This window comes from Mastomys coucha, unplaced genomic scaffold, assembly GCF_008632895.1.
Source record: "Mastomys coucha isolate ucsf_1 unplaced genomic scaffold, UCSF_Mcou_1 pScaffold21, whole genome shotgun sequence".
NCBI classification, from domain to species: domain Eukaryota; kingdom Metazoa; phylum Chordata; class Mammalia; order Rodentia; family Muridae; genus Mastomys; species Mastomys coucha.
The window spans coordinates 51,803,975-51,824,383 of NW_022196904.1; positions in this window are offsets into that span (position 1 = coordinate 51,803,975).

Below are 20,409 nucleotides of genomic sequence, written 5' to 3' on the forward strand. Positions count from 1 at the left end.
CAACCTGATATTCTACCTCACATCAGTCAAATTGGCTAGGATAAAAAACTCAGGTGACAGCAGATGCTGGAGAGGTTGTGGAGAAAGTGGAACACTCCTTCACTGCTGTTGGTATTGCAAGCTGGTACAACCACTCTGGAAACCAGTTTGGTGTTTCCTCCAGAAATTCGACATTGTTCTACCAGAAGACCCAGCTATACAACTCCTGAGTGTATACCCAGAAGATGCTCCAACATGTAATAAGGACACATGATCCACCATGTTCATAGCAGCCTTATTTATAATAGTCAGAAATTGGAAACAACCCAGATGTCCCTTATCAGAGGCATGGATACAGAAAATATGATACATCTACACAATGGAGTCCTACTCAGCTATTAAAAACAATGAATTTATGAATTTTTTAGGGAAGTGGTTGGATCTGGAGAATATCATCCTGAGTTAGTTAACCCAGTCACCAGAGAACACATATGGTATGCACTCTCTGATAAGTGGTTATTAGCCCAAAAGTTTGGAATACATGAAGAACAACCCACACACTACAATAAACTCAAGAAGAAGGAAGACCAAAATGTGGACACTTCATTCCTTCTTAAAAGGGGCAATAAAATACCCATGGAAGGAGTTGCAGACACTAACTATGGAGCAAAGACTGAAGGAAGGATAATCCAGCCTGATATAGCTATCTCCTGAGAGGCTCTTACAGTACCTGACTAATACAGAAATAGAGGCTCACAGCCATCCATTGAACCGAGTACAGGGTCCCCAATGAAGGAGTTAGAGAAAGGACCAAAGGAGTTGAAGGGTTTGCAGCCCCTTAGGATGAACAACAAACAATATGGACTAACTAGTACCCTCAGAGCTCCCAGGGACTCAACCACCAACCAAGGAGTACACATGGTAGGACTTATTGATCTGGCAGCATGTGTATAGTAGAGGATTGCAAAGTCAGTCATCAGTGGGAAGAGAGGCCCTTGGCCCTGTGAAGGTTCTGAGACCCAGGATAGGGGAATGCCAAGGCCAGTAAGTGGGAGAGGGTAGAGTGGCAAGCAGGTGGAGGGAAGAAGCAACAGGGGTTTGTTCTTTTTTTTTTTTGGAGGGAAACTGGGAAAAGAGAAATCATATGACATGTAAATAATGAAAATATCTAATAAAAGTAAAAAGAAAAATGTAAAACCAAAAGGCATGGAAGATACGAGAGAGATCCATACTCACTAAATCAAATAAGGAATGCTTTCATGAACCCAGAGATAATGAAGTATTAACCACAGAGAATACAGATGCATGAGTTCAAGAGTATTAATTATACCTCAGACTTAGTCTCTAGCAAGGCAGGGAATTGAACTTTGGTACTCTTCTGCCAGAGAAGCACTGGCTTTACGACTGTGACCTTGGTTTAAAAAGTAACAATTTTATAAAAATGGTTTTCTTATATTCTGCCAATTGTCTCATTCATACATACACCCACACACCCCACTCACCTTATAGCAGATCCTCAAAGTGTATCCTAAAACTACCATGACTACTTAAAAGAGCAAAAACCACAAGGTATGTTTAAGTATTAGTGTAACAGTCATCCTCAGGAGAGACAAGGCACAGGCTTGCTTAACTCCTCTGAGTTTACAAGTTACCTTGGTTAAAATGTGTCAGCTGGTGAGCACACTACAATTCTTAGAAGAAAAGAACGTTTATAAGTAGAATTTACAGAAATTAGAATTCAGACTAATGGTATTTATTCCTCACACAGTAAGTCCAGAGCATCCTGAAGCACCAAAGTCTCTTCATTGCCAGCTCAGCACATCCTGGCTTGCCCAAAAGTGGTTCTGGAAGGAGTGCCTGCTCACCACTCAACTCATACTGTGAAGCATTATAGGTTTTGTGGATATTCCACTTATTATAGCACTTGGCTTTTTAAAAGTTTTATGAGTGTGAGTGTTTTGCTTGTGTGTTTGTCTATGTGCACCAAAGCATGCCTCGTGTCCTAGAGTTCAGAAGATGTCACCTCCCCTGAGATTGGAGTTACAGAGAGTTAAAAGCCATCATGTGGGTGCTGGGAATGAGACCAAGTGCTCTTAACTGTGGGGCCAACTCCAAGCCCAATATTGATTTTTTTAAGGCAAACTATGTTAGAGATATGTGAAGACACTTTTGTTAAATGGAGAAACTGCCCAGGGAACCTGGGTCTGAACAGTTAATAGGCAATCTTGAAGTTCATGTGGTTGTTGCTATAGACTGTTCCAGAAGCTAGAGTCTTCATCTTGGAAAGGACTGCTCTTAAAGTGAAAGGTCCTAAGTGTACACAGGTCTCTCCATCTACAAAGAGTTCAGTGCCGAGACAGGCCACATTTGGACATATATATATTTATATGTGTGTGTGTATATGTATATATATATACATATATGTGTGTATATGTATATAAACATCTATATGTACATATATATGTATATATGTATATATATGTGTGTGTTATATGTACATATAATGTATAAATTATATATATATGTATATATAATTTTTATTATCTGGTACAAATGTATCTCATGATTGTCATTTTGCATTGCACAGGGTTTGTTAAGGTTAATTCCTGAAAATTTATTATAGTTTGAAGTAATATATGCTACCAAGTGATAATAATAGAATACAAATATATATATATAAATTTAGTATTACATATGATTTTAATATTATATATAATTTTAATAGTATATATAATTTTAATATTATATATAACTAACATTATATAAAATTTTAATATTATTTATAATTTTAAATTTTATATGTATATGCATCACAAATAAAAATAAGGATGAAATAGAAGGAGAAAAAAGAAATATAATTATTCTTTGGTTTCTGGCTCTAATTAAAAGAAAAAGAAGGCTCTGCTCTCCCTTACCCATGCATTTCCAGAGGCAGCTTATGCCAGGTCCAGAATTATAGCTGACACCCTAACTGCCACAATATCTGGTCTAACAGGAAACACAAGGGACCCAAGGGAAACAGGCAACCCTGACTAGTGAGAGGCACATATTCCCTCTGCTCTGCTCTCCCCAACCCACCCACACCCAATGGCAACTTGTCTCTAGGACATCTGACAGATCTGGGATCACAGAGGAGATCCCAACTCCTGTCCAAATACCTGGCCCAACTGGGACAAGCAGGGATGGGGAACACAGGAATCCCTACCCAGCCAGTGACATAAGATCTTTCCAGTTTGCACAATTGACTAGGGGTAGAGCCTGAGCACAGGATCTCCTCATACTCTCTCTACACCCAGAGGCAGCTTATCCCCAAGGACTTCTGATACACTCAGGATCATAGGATAAGCCACTCCAGTCAAATAAATCAAGGCCAGCTAACACGATATGTAACTAGATGGAAAGGAACTAATGTAAGAACATAAGCAACAGAAACCAATGCTACTTGACAACATCAGAACCTAGTCTTATTACACAGCAAGCTCTGGGAACCCTAAAATCCTGAAAAACCAAGATTTGGATCTAAAATCCCATTATAATAGTGATGGAGGACATGGAAAAGGTCATAAATAACACCCTAAAAGAAATACAGGAGAACACAAACATGAACAAAATGAACAAAACTATTGAGAATCTAAAAAATGGAAATAGAAACAATGAATAAATAACAAAGAGAGACAACACTGGGTATGGAAAACCTAGGAAAATAACCAGGAGTCATACATACTAGCCTCACCAAAGGAATGCAAGCAATTGAAGAGCAAATCTCAGATATAGAAGATACCATAGAAAACATTGACACAACAGTCAACGAAAATGTAATATACAAAAAGTTCCTAACTCAAAATATCCATGAAATCCAGGACACAATTAAAAACCAAACCTAAGAATAATCGGTATAGAAGAGAGAAAAAATTCCCAACTCAAGGGCCAATAAACATCTTTAAAGAAATTGTAGGAGGAGAGGACCTCGGCCCTGTGAAGGTTCTGTGCCCCAGTGTAGGGGAATGTCAGGGCCAGAAACTGGGAGAGGGCAGGGTGTCAGGCATGGGGAAGTGGGAGACAACAGGGGTTTGTTTTTTGTTGTTTTAGTTTGTTTGTTTCTTTGTTTTATGGAGGGGAAACTGGGAATGGAGAAATTTACATGTAAATAAAGAAAATATCTAAAAAAAAAAAAAAAAAAAAAAAAAAAAAAAAAAAAAAAAAAGAAAAGAAATTGTAGAATACTTCACTAACCTAAGGAAATAGATGACCATGATCTATGCCCTAGAGAAAGGAAGAAAGAAATCTTCTTTCAACAAACTGAAAATAAGATTGCTACACAAACAATTCCACCTCTAAAAACAAAAATAACAGGAAGCAACAATCACTGGTCCTTAATATGTCTTAACATCAATGACTCAATTCCCCAATAAAAAAACTTAGACTAGTAGACTGGATATTTAAGCAGGACTCAGCATTTTTCAGCATTCAGGAAATCCACCTCAGTGAAAAGATTAAACTATCCCAGAGTAAAAGACAAAAAAAAAAAAATCTAAAAAAATGGTCCCAAGAAACACCCTGGAATAACCATTCAAATATCAATTAAAATTGACTTTCAAACAAAAGTCATCAAAAAGGTAAGGAAGGACACTTCATACTTATCAAAGGAGAAAATCTCCCAAATTGACCTCTCCATTCTGAACATCTATGCTCAAAATGCAAGAGCACCCATTCATAAAAGAAACTTTACTAAAGCTTGAAGCACACATTACACCTCACACAGTAGTAGGAGATTCAACACCCCACTCTCAGCAATGGACAGATCATGAAAACATAAAAAAGAGGCACAGTGAAACAAACAGAAGTTATGAACCAAATGGATTTAACATATGTCTACAGAACATTTTGTCCTAAAACAAAAGAATAAACCTTCTTATCAGTACCTCATGATTGTGCACACAAAAAAGTCTCACAAGACAGAAGAAAATTGAAATAATCCCATGAATCCTATCAGATTACTATGTACAAAGCCTCATCATCCATGACAACAAAAACAATAGAAAGCCCACATACATATGGAGATTAATAACTCTTTACACAATGATAACTTTAAGGAAAGAAATAAAGAACTTAAATATTTTTTTTAGAATTTAATGAAAATGAAGGCACAACATACCCAAGCTTATATAGGACACAATAAAATCAGTGATACAAGCCAAGTTTATAGCTGTGAGGGCATCCAAAAAGAAACTGGAGAGCATACGCTAGCAGCTTGACAGCACACATGAAGTGTCTAAAACAAAAAGAAGCAAATACACCCAAGAGCAGTAGACAACTAGAAATAACCAAATACAGAGCAAAAAATCAACCAAGTAGAAACAAAAAGAACTATACAAAGAATCAAAAAACCAGGAGCTGGTTCTTTGAGAAGGTCAACAAGACAGGTAACCTCTTAGCCAGATGAATCAGAAGACACAGAGACAGTATCAAAATTAACAAAATCAGAAATAAAAAGGGAAACATAACAGAAACTGAGGAAATTCAGAAAATCATCAGGTCCTACTACACAAGCTATACTCAAAAACCTGGAAAACCTGGATGAAGTAGAAAATTTATAGACAGATACCAGATGCCAAAATTAAATCTGGATCAGATAAACCATTCATATAACACCTACAGAAATAGAAGCAGTCATGAAAAGTCTCCCCACCCCTCCCCCAAATAACCAAACAGGATGGTTTTATTGCAGAAGTCTATCAGACCTTCAAAGAAGAACTAATACCAATACTCTTCAAATTATTCCACAAAATAGAAACAAAGGAATGTTACCAATTCATTCTATGAAGCAAAAATTATCCTTAAAGTTAAACCACACAAAGACCTAGCAAATAAAGACAACTTCAGACCAATTTCCCTTATGCATATCAAAAGAAAAATACTCAATAAAATTCTCCCAAACTGAAACCAAGAACACAACAAAATGATCATTCACCATGATAAAGTAGATTTCATCCCAGGGATGCAGGGATGGTTCAATATAAGGAAATCAATTGATGTAATCCAGTATATAAACAAACTCAAAGGGAATAAAACCACATAATCATCTCATTAGAGCTGAGAAAGAATTTGGCAAAATTCAAAACTGCTTCATGTTAAATATCTTGGAAAATCAGGAATTCAGGGCCCATACCTAAACATAGTAAACGAAATATTCAGCAAACTCATAGCCAACATCAAACTAAATGGACAGTAAATTAAAGCAATCATACCAAGATGAGAGACTAGACAAGGCTGCCCAATCTCTCCCTATCAATTATATATAGTACTAGTTGCCCTAGAAAGAGCAATTAGAAAACAAAAGGAGGTCAAATGGATACAGATTGAAAAGGAAGAAGTAAAAATATCACAATTTGCAGACGATATAACATTCTTAAGTGACCTCAAAAATTTCACCAGAGAATCCCCTATCCTGATAACCAATTTCAGTAAGTTGGCTAGATATAAAATTAACTCAAACAAATCAGTAGCCTTCCTAAACTCAAAGGATAAACAGAATGAGAAAGAACTTAGGGAAACAAAACCCTTCACAATAGTCACAAACAATATAAAATATCTTGGTTTGACTTTAACCAAGCAAGTGAAAAATCTGTATGACAAGAACTTCAAGTCTCTGAAGAAAGAAATCAAAGAAAATCTCAGAAGATTGAAAGATCTCCCATGCTCATGGATTGGCAAGATTAATATAGTAAAAATGAATACCTTTCCAAAAGCAATCTACAGGTTCAATGCAATCTCCATCAAAATTCCAAATAAATTCTTCACAGATTTGCAAAGAGCAATTTGCAAATTCATCTGGAATAACAAAAAACCTAGGATAGCAGAAACTATTCTCAGCAATTAAAGAATTTCTGTAGTAATCACAAATGCTGACCTTAACCTCTATTACAGAGCAATTGTGATAAAAATTGCATGGTATTGGTACAGAGACAAGCAAGTAGACCAATGGAATAGAAATGAAGACCCAGAAATGAACCCACACACCTATGGTCATTTGATCTTTGACAAAGTAACTAAAACCATCCAGTGGAAAAAGGCAACATTTTAAACAAATGGTGCTGATTCAACTGGAGGTCAGCATGTAGAAGAAAGGTAACTGATCTATTCTTATCTCTTTGTACAAAGCTCAAGTTCAAATGGATCAGTGACTTTCCCATAAAACCAGATATACTGAATCTAATAGAAGAGAAAGTTGAAAAGAGACTTGAACACATTGGCACAGAGGAAAATTCCCTCAACAGAACACCAATGGTTCATGCTGTAAGTTTAACTTTTAGTAAATGTAATCTCATAAAATTGACATACTTCTGTAATGCATAGAACACTATCAATAGGACAAAACAGAAACCTACAAATTGGGGAAGCATCTTTACCAATCCTACATAAGATTGAGGGATAATATCCAATATATACGAAGTATTCAAGAACTTAGATTTCATAGAATCAAATTATCCCATTAAAAGTGGAAAACAGAGCCAATCAAAGAATTCTCAACTGAGGAATATGAAAAGGCTGAGAAGCACCTAAAGAAATGTTCAACATCCTTAGTCATCAGGGAAATGAAAATCAAAATGACCCTGTGATTCCACCTCATAGCAGTCAGAATTCCTTAGATGACAACTCAGATCATTTCAGATATTGGTGAGGATGTGGAGAAAGAGGAACATTCTTCCATTGTTGGAATGAATGTAAGCTGGTATAACCAGTATGGAAAACACTATGGCAGTTCCTAACAAAACTGGACATAGTACTACCTGAGGACGCAGCTATACTACTTCTGGACATATACCTAAAAGATGCTCCAACATATAACAAGGACACATGTTCCACTATGTATATAGCAGCCTTATTTATAATAGCCAGAACCTAGAGAAAACCCAGATGTCCCTCAACAGAGGAATGAATACAGAAAAGGTGGTACATTTACACAATGGAATACTACTCAGCTATTGAAAACAATGACTCCGTAAAATTTGTAGGCAAATGGATGGAACTTGAAAATATCTTTCTGAGTGAGGTAACCCATTCAAAATGATAACATATGTTATGTACTCACTGAAAAGTGGATATTATCCTAGAATGCCAGGGCCAAGAAGCAGGAGATTGTATGTTGGTGAGCAGGGAGAGAGGAGAGGGAATAGGTTTTTATTTTCCAGAGGAGAAAATGGGAAAGCAGACATCTTTGAAATGTAAATAAAGAAAATATCTAATAAAAAAAAGAAAATACAGGGACTGAGTGGAGCCAAGACTGAAGGAAAGGTCATTTAGAGAGTGCCCCAAGGGATTCATCCCATCTGCAGATACCAAACCCAGACACTATTGCTTATGCCAAGAAGCATTTCCTGACAGGAGTCTAGTATAGGGGTCCACCTCTTCTGGAGCCTACCTATATACATGCTGATGCTCACAGCCAGCCATAATTAGAGTGAGGATAGAGAACCAAAGTGAAGAGTTAGGGGAAGGACTGAAGAACCTGAAGGGGATTTCAACCCCTTCAGAACAACAATATCTACTGATAGGACTTCCCAGAGCTCCCATGGACTAAACCACTACACAAGAATACAGGAGGAGGTTCTCCATGGCTCCAGTCCCAGATGTAGCAGAGGATTGCCTTATCTGGCATCAAAGAGATGGGAGCCTCTTTGGACTCAACACCCAAGCATAGGTGGATGCTAAGGCATTGGGGTTGGAAAGGGTGGGTGGTGGACCCTTATAGAAGCATGGGAGGGGAGATGGGATAGGGTACTTGTAGAGGGAAAACAACAAAGTGGGACAACATTTGTAATGTAAGCAAATAAAATAACGAATAAAAAGAAAGAAAGAATGAATGAATGAAAGAATAAGCCTGTATACACATACAGATAATATGCATGTAATAATAATTAAATGAAAAAAAGCAACATATTTGAAAAGGAGCAAAGAATATTGGTTGGTAGGAGACAGAGAGAAGAAGGGGTAAATAAAACTGTATTATGATCTCAAAATTAAAAAAGAATATAAAAATTAATTTCCAAGAAGTAGAGGTATAATCAATGTCTACTGCCCACCCTAACTAACATTTAAACAAGTCAAAAGAGAAATTCACCAAGGTTCTCCCTAGGTAACTGGTGAATTTATTGAGAACATTTACAGAGCATTTTTGATTGCTTATTTTCTGAGCTTTGTGTGCTCAGAAAATGACTTCCCAGAAAACCATTAACCAGTAAGTATGATGAATCTCTTATGGATCACATGACAGAGCCCACCTCCCATACTCTTCCTTGGCCTGTATATTCTAGTCTCTTACAAGGTTACATTCAGCAAGTGTAGATTTGCCTACAATAAATTTTCTGAGAATGTGGATACTAGAGTGAGGATCTCCTGCCTTTTCCTGTCCCTAATGAGTGGATGTAAACTGAAAGCCCAGCTAGGGTATCTGTTTATCAGGTGGCACAGATGATTGTCCAAGATGGCTGCTAATTTGTCTTGGAATATAAGAAAAGACAGCACCTGGATTTGTTCTTCTATCTCTTCCTTCCCCTCTAGCTCCCTCTTTCCTCAAGAGACTTCCAGATTTAGATATTGTTACATAAATGACTCATGATTGTCTCACTATGGTAGTTTAATAGATGATAAAGCACTTTTTGTCATAGGGCTAACTCTGGAAAGCCTTATTGAAAATTTGTTGGATTGTTTTGAGTACAAAGCAAAGGGGTTGAAATGATGAAAATTTAGAAATGGACACCTGAATTAAAAGACACAGAATATAGTAATAGCTGATGAGAATAAACACAAATGTAGGGGAATTTTACCTGGTACTACATTTAACCAATCAATACCAGGTGATTCTTCACTGGAGAGTATGGCTTCTTTTTCACCAGTATTTGTGTAAAGGATCTACAAAAACAACAAAGATTCTTGCCTCCACAAGGACAGACATTTAATCAAGTAAGACCTTTGGTTCTATGTAAAACCCTCATGCCTTTATTGAAGTTGCTGGCAGATCCACATTGACACTTCTTACTGTGAAACAAGCAGGACTCACAAGTGACTAGGATTTGATCTTGTCACTCTCATCCTTAGTGGTACCTATAGGGGATATGTGAGCTTTCTCACAAGGAGGGGATATTTTTATGACTAGTCTTATACTTATATATCCAAGCCCCATATTCCAAACAATCTACATAATAAGAAACAGAATCTTCCTTTTCATTCAGTCCTGTAATGTAGCCAATAAATGTTTTAACAAATTTTATTTATTCAGAATCCTTTCTCCAAGGAATCTGAGGCCAGACTATTATGAAGGCAACCCATTTCTATCAATGTCATTCACAATTTAAAACATTAGGTTTCTTAAGTGAGCTCCCAAATCTGTTAAATTCTCAAAGTTTAGCATTATCTTTGATACATAGGAGCAAAAAGAATACAGTGATGAACAGAACAATAGAAAAATCATTGAGCTATAATTCTATAGTTAACTATGTAGTTCCCAGAAAAATAGAGATGATAAACTTGATAAATATTTTGATAATAACAGTTTCTATTCTAAACAAATGTTAGGAAGTTCAGTACTGATTAGATATCAACAATAAATATAAGCCATATATAATAGACCATGATGTATTCAATATGTTATTATCAATTGATTCTTTCACATATCAATTTTTAGATGAAATTAAATGAAATTGAGGCTCTTAGATTATTCACAACAACAGAAACTTGACTGTTATAAAATTACCACAGAACCCACAATAGCCACAGGATAATATGGAATAAACAAAATGAAATAATGCTCGGTGATTTTAAATATCAATTAAGACACAGCAATATAACTTAACTAACATACTATAACTCATGGAAAGTGGGTGGTGTTTGGAATCTTTAGTAAGATGAGATTCAAACTCAAAGAAAAAGAGCTGAAATTTTGGCATAATAATCTTTTTCATTTGAGTATTTGCAAACTCTTTGCTTTGACTGTCCTTAAAGAATGAAGTATGCAGGTATGTCAGAATGAATATAGAACTGTGTTTGTTCCCAACAATAAGAACTTAAGGCTGATGTTAGAATTTTAATTGAAAGTTAATATAAAATACCTGAGATCTTTGATTGTATCAAGATGATAACAAAGGAGAATTGCAGTGAATGGATTTTAGAACTCTTAGAGGGCAGTGGCATACTAGGTAAGGGGATGTCAGAAAAATTTCCAGAAAGGCTCATGGTGCCAATTGAGAACTATTGTTCTGATAAAAAATACTTTACAGATATGGTCCCTGAAAGAAGATTAAGGAACAACAAATTTCCTGTCTCTTTCAGATACTGAATGCTGATGCAATATATCATTCTTGCAGATGAAGCACAACTCCAAGTCAGAGTCCTGAATGATAGATCTTAAAACTGAAACAATGACCAGAAGCAATAACAAATACCTTGCACTGAAAATAGGAACAATTTTATTCAGAGGAGGAATGTGAAGAATCATAGCAAGTTAGCTCACCATGCTGACTTTCTATTTTCCTTTTCATCTGCAGGTTTCCAGAGGATTCCTCTTTCTCTGAGAAGCAGTTTGTAGTCAATCTTTGACAAGAGCATTGTACAGAATGACAGCTAGACATCAACCAGGAGCATTACTGAAAATTTTCTATGTGAATAGATTTCTATAGCTGTGGTTGATTCTGACTGGCTGAGTATATGTAGGAAAATAGAGAAAAGATTTGGGACCAATCAGAAGAGAGATCTCAAAAATGATAAAGAAAGCAAAAGCTGCTTGTTACCATGGAGATTTCTCCATCAAACCTCCTCCATCCCTTCTCCCCCCTCCCTGCCTGTTGCATGGGGAATAAAAATAAAGATGAAATAGGAGAATGACCAAAATATTATGTAATTATTTTGGGGTTTCTGGCTATAATTAAAAACAGAGGAACCTGTCCAATAATGCCTTTGCCTTTGAGCCTCTATCTTGCTAATGGTACCTATATTAAAGCCTCCATTTGTGTCTAGAGATTTCTACTTATAATTACAGGCTGTCAAATACATTCCAGTGCTGAACCATTGTAATCTTCCTGTGCTAATATCCTGAGGAACTCTGCTTATTTGGAAATTTATCAGACTAGTTCATATATTTATGCACATTAAAACTTACAAACAATATACTTTAATTGTCTAAATGTATACTTGTGTCCAATTTCATAAAGCTATTTACCACACAGTTCATCATGTTTTAAATTATAATAATGTTAAAGAAATATTAAGAGGAGTTTATTTTAGAAAAGAAAATTTCAAAATGTAGGCATACTACAATAATTTCTTTGTGTGTGGACACGTGTGCTTTTTTTTTATGTACAGGAACACATTGTGTATATGGGTATGGAATCCATATGAGAACTTATATTATTGTTATTAAGGTTTCATTATTTTCTAAATATTTAAGTTAATATTAATTCATATGTCATATAATGCTAAAAATACAACACATATATACAATATAATACATTAGGGTTACCCAAAATATCTCTAACTAATAATCCATGGACACATAATGTGGATCTCTTTTTAATACAAACTAAGCCCATTTAACACTGTTGATATGTGCTAGGATGTGGAGAGATCTACAGTAGCATAAGTACCCTCTGATGCTAGTCTTCCCTGAAAATATTACTTTCCCTCTGCAAGCAGTACATCTAATGCCAAGAACAACTCCAATTTTCTTCCATGCCCACACTGATGCCTTTCTTTAAAAGTATCCTCAAGTTTCACCTTTAGATTTTGCATACTTGACTGAAATTTTACGAGCTATGACTGGGTTATTTCTGTTACCCTGTGAGCAACACATATGTAGTTGAAGAAATGCAACACAGAATACTCTTTTAGCCTGCACATGTATTCTTCATTTGGTGTTTAGTCCCTGGGAGCTCTGGGGGGTCTGTTTGGTTGATACTGTTGTTCTTCTTATGAGATTGCAAACACCTTCAACTCCTTCAGTCCTTCTTATAACTCTGTCATTGGGGTCCTTGTGCTCACTACAATATTTGGCTGTAAGCATCCACATTTCTATTGGTCAGACTCTTAGCAGACCCTCCCAGGAGACAGTTATATCAGGCTCCTATTAGTAAGCAGTTCTTGGCATCAACAATACTGACTGGTATTGGTGGCTCTATATGGGATGAATCCCCAGGTGGGACAGTATCTGGATGGTCTGTCCTTCAGTCTCTGCTCTACTCTTTGTCTCTGCATTTCCTTTAGACAGGAGTAATTCTGAGTTAAAATTTTTCAGAAAAAGGATGTCCCAATCCCTCAACCAGTAGCAATCCCTAAGCTTTCCATATGGTCTGTACAGGTTTTCTCTCCTCTTTGTTGGGTTTTCAGTTAATGACATCCACATTGGGTTCTGGTTTCCTCTTGTTTTCCTGCCATCTGGGACTTTATGTTGGCTACCCCACTTCCCATCCCCCATTTATGCACACCTCTGTTCAATTTGCTGACTGTCTATACCTCACCCATGTCTCCTCCCATAACTGTTTCCCAATTTTTCCTCTACTTCTCTCTTCCTCCCAAGTACCTCCCTCACTCTATCTCCTGTGATTATTTTCTTACCACTTATAAATAGGACTAAACCATGCATACTTTGTTCTTCCTTCTTCATGATTTTCATATTGTCTGTAAGTTGTATTGTGTGTGTTCCAAGATTTTTTCTAATATTCACTTATCAGTGTATACCATGTGTATCCTTTTGTGACTGAGTTACCTCACTTTGCATGATATTTTCTTGTTCTATCCATTTGCCTGTGAATGTCAAAAAGTCATTTTTAATAGCTGAGTAGTACTACATTCTGTAAATGTACCATATTTTCAGTATCAATTCCTCTTTTGAGGATCATCTGTATTTTTTTTCCAGCTTCTGGCTATTATAAAAAAAAAAAGGCAGCTACGAACATAGTAGATCATGTATGCTTGTTATTTCTTGGAGCATCTTCTGGGTATATTCCCAGGAGTGATATAGCTAGATTCTCAGGTAGTATTACGCCCAATTTATTGAGGACTTAATTACTTAATTATTTTTTAGATTTCCTCAGTGTCTTTTGTTATGTGTCCCTTTTCATTTCTTTACTGAGGCTCAATCTGCCAGACTTAATTCCAGAGTACTTGTACAAGCTTCCAATCCTACCAGCAATGAAGGATTGTTCTTCTTTCTCAATATCCTCACCAGCATCTGCTGTCACCTGAGTTTTGATCTTAGCCATTCTATCCTTTGTAAGGGAAAAACCTCAAGGTAATTTTGATTTGCATTTCCCTGATAACTAAGGATGTTTAACCTTTTTTAGTTGCTTCTCAATCATTCAAGATTCCTTAGTTGAGAATACTTTGTTAGGCTCTGTATCCAAATTTTAATGGGATTATTTGGTTCGCTCAGTCTAACTAATTGAGTTCTTTGTATATATTGGATATTAGCCCTCTATCAGATACAGGATTGGTAAAAATCTTTTCTTAACCTGTAGGTTTCTGTTTTGTCCTGATGAAGCCTACTTGATCACGATGGTTGATCATTTTGATGTGTTCTTGGATTCAGTTTGCAAGATATTTATTGAGTATTTTTACATCGATATTCATAAGAGAAATTGGTGTGAAGTTTCTTTCTTTGTTAGGTCTTTGTGTGGCTTAGGTATCAGAGTAATTGCAACTTCATATACTAAACTTGGCAGAGTACCTTCTGTTTCTATTTTGTGGAATAGTTTGAGGAGTATTGGCATTAAGTCTTCTTTGAAGGTCTGATAAAACTCTGAACTAAACCAATCTTGTTCTGGGATTTTGTTTTTTGATTGATAGCCTTTTAATGACTGTTTCTAATTCATTAGGGACTATGACACAGTTTAGATCATTTATCTGATCTTGACTTAAATTTGGTAACTTGTATCTGTCTAGAAAATTGTCCATTTTATCCACGTTTTCCAATTTTGTTGAGTATAGGCTTTTGTAGTAGGATCTCATAATATTTGGATTTCCTCAGTGTCTGTTGTTATGTGTCCCTTTTCATTTCTGATCTTATTAATTAGGATACTGTCTCTGTGTCCTCTAGTTAGTCTGACTAACTAGATTAACTAATTTGTTTATTTTCTCAAAGAACCAGTTCCTGGTATGGATGATTCTTTATATAGTTCTTTTTTGTTTCTATTTGGTTGATTTCAGCCCTGAGTTTGAGTATTTCCTGCCATCGACTCCTCTTGGGTTAATTTGCTTTTTGTTTTTGTTTTTGTTTTGTTATTGTTGTTTTGTTCTTGTTCTAGAGATTTCAGATGTGCTGTCAAATTGCGGGTGTATGCTATCTCTAGTTTCTTTTTGGTGGCACTTACAGCTGTGAGTATTCCTCTTAGGACTGCTTTCATTGTGTCCCATAAGTTTGGGTATGTTGTGGCTTCATTTTTATTAAACGTTAGAAAATCTTTCTTTCTTGATTTCTTCCTTGACCAGGTTATCATTGAGTAGAGTGTAACTCTTTAAGGGGTTTTTTGTTACCTCTTTAAGGGTTTCTACTTGCTTACTCATGTTCTCCTGTATTCTTTAAGGGATTTTTTGTGTTTTCTCTTCAAGGGCTTGTACCTTTTTACCTGTATTCTACTGTATTTCTTTAAGCAAGTCAAATTCCTTCTTAAATTCCCCTATCACCATGATGAGATATGATTTTTATATCCAAATATTGTCTTTCCAGTGTATGGAGGTATCTAGGACTTGCTGGGTTGGAAGTACTAGGTTCTGATAATGTCGAGTAGTCTTGGTTTCTGTTGGTAAGATTCTTGACTTTGCCTTTTGCCATCTGTTAATCTCTGGTGTTAGATGATCTTGCTGTCTCTGGCTGGAGCTTGTTCCTCATGTGGGCCTGTAAGCCTGTGTCAGCACTTCTGTGAGATCAGCTCTTCCCTGGTAAGACCCATGTGCAGAGGGCTGTGGATTAGCCCTGCCTCCTGGGTGCAGTTGGATGAATGAAGGACCCTGTCCTAGTTCCTCTGCAGCTTCTGTGGCCTGTGCCTTCAGTCTGATCCCACCTTAGAAAGTCCCTGGAGATATGAACCAAATAACCCTATTAAAAAATGGGGTGCAGTGCTAAACAAAGAATTCTCAACTGAGGAATATCAAATGGCGGAGAAGCACCTAAAAAAATGTTCAACATCCTTAGTCATCAGGGAAATGCAAATCAAAACAACCCTGTGATTCCACCTCACACCAGTCAGAATGTTGAGGATAAAAAACTCAGGTGACAGCAGTCACCTGGAGCTGTTGTGGAGAAAGAGGAACATTCCTTCAGAGGATCCAGCTATACCACTCCTTAGCATACATCCAGAAGATGCCCCAGCATGTAATAAGGACACATGCTCCACTATGTTCATGGCAGCCTTATTTATAATAGCCAGAAACTGGAAACAACCCAGATGTCCCTCAATAGAGGAATGGATACAGAAAATGTGGTACACCTACACATTGGAATACTACTCAGCTATTAAAAACAATGACTTTATGAAATTCTTAGGGAAATGGACGGATCTGGAGAATATCATCCTGAGTGAGATAATCCAATCACAAAAGAACACACAAGGTATGTACTCTCTGGGAAGTGGATATTAGCCCAGAAGATCAGAATACACAAAGTACAACCACAAACCACAAGAAATTCAAAAAGAAGGAAGACCAAAGTGTAAATACTTCATTCCTTCTTAAAAGGGGGAACAAAATACCCATGGAAGGAGTTGTAGAGAATAAATATGGAGCAGAGACTAAAGGAAGGACAATCCAGAGACTACTCCACTTGGGATTATTTCCCATATTCAGTCATCCAATCCAGACACTATTGTGGATGCCAGGAAGTGCTGGCTGACAGGAGGCTGATATAGCTCTTTCCTGAGAGGCTCTGACAGTACCTAACTAATACAGAAGTAGAGGCTCACAGCCAAACATTGGACTGAGTACAGGGTCCCCATTGAAGTAGCTAGAAAAAGGACCCAAGCAGCTGAATGGTTTGCAGCCACTTAGGATGAACAACAATATGAACTAGCTAGTACCTTCAGAGCTCCCAGGGACTAAACCACCAACCAAAAAGTATACATGGTGGGACTAATGGCTCTAGCAGCATATGTAGCATAGGATGGCCAAGTTGGTCATCAATGTGAGAAGAGGACCTTGGCCCTGTGAACATTCTATGCTCCAGTGTAGGGGAATGCCAGGACCAGGAAGTGGGAGAGGGTGGGTTGGTGAGCAGGGGGATTTAGAGGAACAGTGCTTTTGTTTGATTGTTTTATTTTTGTTTTTATTTTATTTTATTTTATTTTTCAGAGGGGAAACTGGAAAAGGAGATATTATATGACATGTAAATAAAGAAAATATCCAATAAAAAAAACAAAGTCACTGGAGAGAAAATGCTAATCTTGCCTAAGACCCAGTACCAGAGCATTCCCTGGAGAGAAGCTCTCTGCTTGCAGGAAATGTGCACAGAGGGCTGTGGATCAGATTTTCCTCCTAGTTGTAGATGGAGGTAGAAGGATCCTGTCCATGCTGCCATGCCGATTCTGTGGCCTCTGTGTTCTTTCTCTTGCCTTCATGTGGGAATGGTTCACTTCAGATGAAATATCCATGAAAAGAAATATTCCTAAATAGATGAATTTGTTGATTAAACATAACTGATATTTTTTTCTATTTTTCTCTTTAAATCTTTAAATCTTTCCTCACATTTAGAAAGAAATAAGTTTTGAGGTAAAATTGACTATTTCTCCAGTAAGCCACTGACATAATTATTTGTCTTTTTTCTGTGACTGCCACTGTACATTTCTTTTCTTGAGTCAATACTTTACATGTAAACACATAGATCTCCAGCTACTATATTCTATTCTATGTTGATTAAATATATCATGGTGAATTATTTATTACCTAAATATTAGATGTTTTTTATTTAGTAGTAAAATAATACATGTATACTTTTTATAATAACTATTCACATTTTCATGTTGTAATAATGCACATTTAAATGTTGTTACCCTTTATAGTAAAATGATTTCAGGATAAGCACTCTTGTTGTTTTCATTCTGTATCCACTTCAAATTTGTCAAAAAATTCCATCAAAATTTTCACCCTGTGTAACTACTTTCTAGTTATCAGATGCCTAGAGAAAGCAAATGCAACTCTTTATTTGCATAATTGAGCCTGCATGTCCAAATATTCCATACACAAATGTCCACCAAAAAACCACTTTGGTATAGTGTGAATCACAAAATCTTGCAAGCCTTCTCCAATACTACACTGAAAGGCAAATATCTGAGACCCTTAACTTCTTCCTTGGTGACCCTGTGCCCAGTCCAATGGTTGGATGTGACCATCTGCCTCTGTATTTGTCAGGCTCTGGCAGAGCCTCTCAGTTGACAGCTATATCAGGATCCTATTACCAAGCATTTCTTGGCATCCACTACAGTGTCTGTGTTTGGTGGCTGAATAGTGATGGATCTCCATTGTTGGTGGGATTGAAAACTTGTACACTCTCTGTAAATCAACCTGAAGGTTCATGATAAAATTGTAAATAGATCTACCTGAAGACTCAGCTATATCACTCTTGGGATCTCTGAATTGGGATGGATCTCCATTGCTGGTCAAATTGCAAACTTGTAAACTCTCTGGAAGTCAATCTGGAGGTTCATCAGAAAATTGGAAATAGATCTACCTGAAGTCCCAGCTATTCTACTCTTGGGAATATATCCAAAAGATATCCCACCATGCCACAGGGGCACACATTCCAGTATTTTCACAGTAGCCTTATTTTTGATAGCCAGAAGCTGTAAACAACACAGATGTTCCATTACAGGAGAATAGATACAGAAAATGTGGTTCATTTACACAATGGAATACACTACTCAGCTATTACAAATGAGGACATCCTGAGTTTTGCAGGCAAATGGATGGATTAAAAATATCATCCTGAGTGACATAACTCAGACACAAAAGGACATGCATGCTATGTACTCACTAATAAGTGGATGTTAGCCAAAATAAATAAATAAATAGATAGATAGATAGATAGATAGATAGATAGATAGATAGATAGATAATATCCAAGATAGAGTCCACAGAACTGGAAAAGATCAACAAGTTGAAGTGCCTAAATGAAGTGCCAAATGGGACACCCCAGTCCCATTTGAGAGAGAGAAGAAAGCAATCACAAGTATGGAGGGAGGGAAGGACATGGAAAGGAAAATGGAAGGGGTTGTGGGGGGAGGAGAACTCTGATATTGGGTAACAGAAAAGGACTGAAGGTTTGAGGGCCTGCACAAAGAATGGAAAGAGGCAACCTCAGGAAATAGGAGGTTGGGGGGACATGCCAGAATGTTCCAGAGGCCTGGGAAGTAAGAGACTCTCAGGATTCAAAGGGAGGGACCTTAGGAAAAATGCCCAACAGTGTGGAGATGGAATATGTAGGGCCCACCTCCAGCAGGAAGAGAGGGCATCAAGTGAGGGATGGGGTTTGCCATTGCATAGTAATATTTATGACCCATGATTGTTCATGTCTGAAAGAATTACAGGGATGGAAATGGAGAAGAGTCTGAGGAGAAGAAGGACCAGTGACAGGCCCAAAGTGGGATCCAGCTCAAAGGGAGGTCCTAAGTCCTCCCTTTTTATTTTTTACTATTAATGAGGCTATGGAGTGCTCACAAAAAGCCATATATATGACTGCCCTCCAAAAGACCCAATGAGCAGCTGAGTCCTATGTAGATATTTGCACCCAACCAATGGACAGAAGTAGCTGATTCCCTGTTGATTAATTAGGGAAGGCTGAGAGAAGCTGAGAAGGGTGATCCTGTAGGACGACCAGCAGTCTCAATTAATTTGGACCCCAGAGATCTCTCAAACATTGAACCACCAAACAAATAGCTTACACCAGCTGATATGAGGCTCCCAACACACATTCAGTAGAGGAATTTTGGGTCTGTGTTCATTCAGAGATGATATACCTAATCTTCCAGAATTGGAGGCCCCAGGGAGTTTAGAGGTCAGATGGTGTGGGGGTTGGGGGCATTCAGTTGGAGACAGGGGGCTGTGGAGGAGGTATGGGATGTGGAGCAGTCTAAGGGTGGATGGACAGAGCAGGGAATGGAATACAGAATATAAAAAATAAAATAATTAAGAAAAAATCCCCCTACCAAAAAAAAAAAAAAAAAAAAAAAAAACAGGACCAGATGTTATGTACTGAATTTTATCATACCTTCAATGAAGATCTAATTCCAATACTCTTCAAACTATTCCACAAATTAGAATCAGAAGGAACATTAATCCGTTCTATGAAGCCACAGTCATGCTGATACCAAAACCAAACAAAGATCCCCCAAAAAATAGAACTTCAGAACAATTTCACTTATTTAATGTAAAAATACTCAATAAAATTCTCACAAC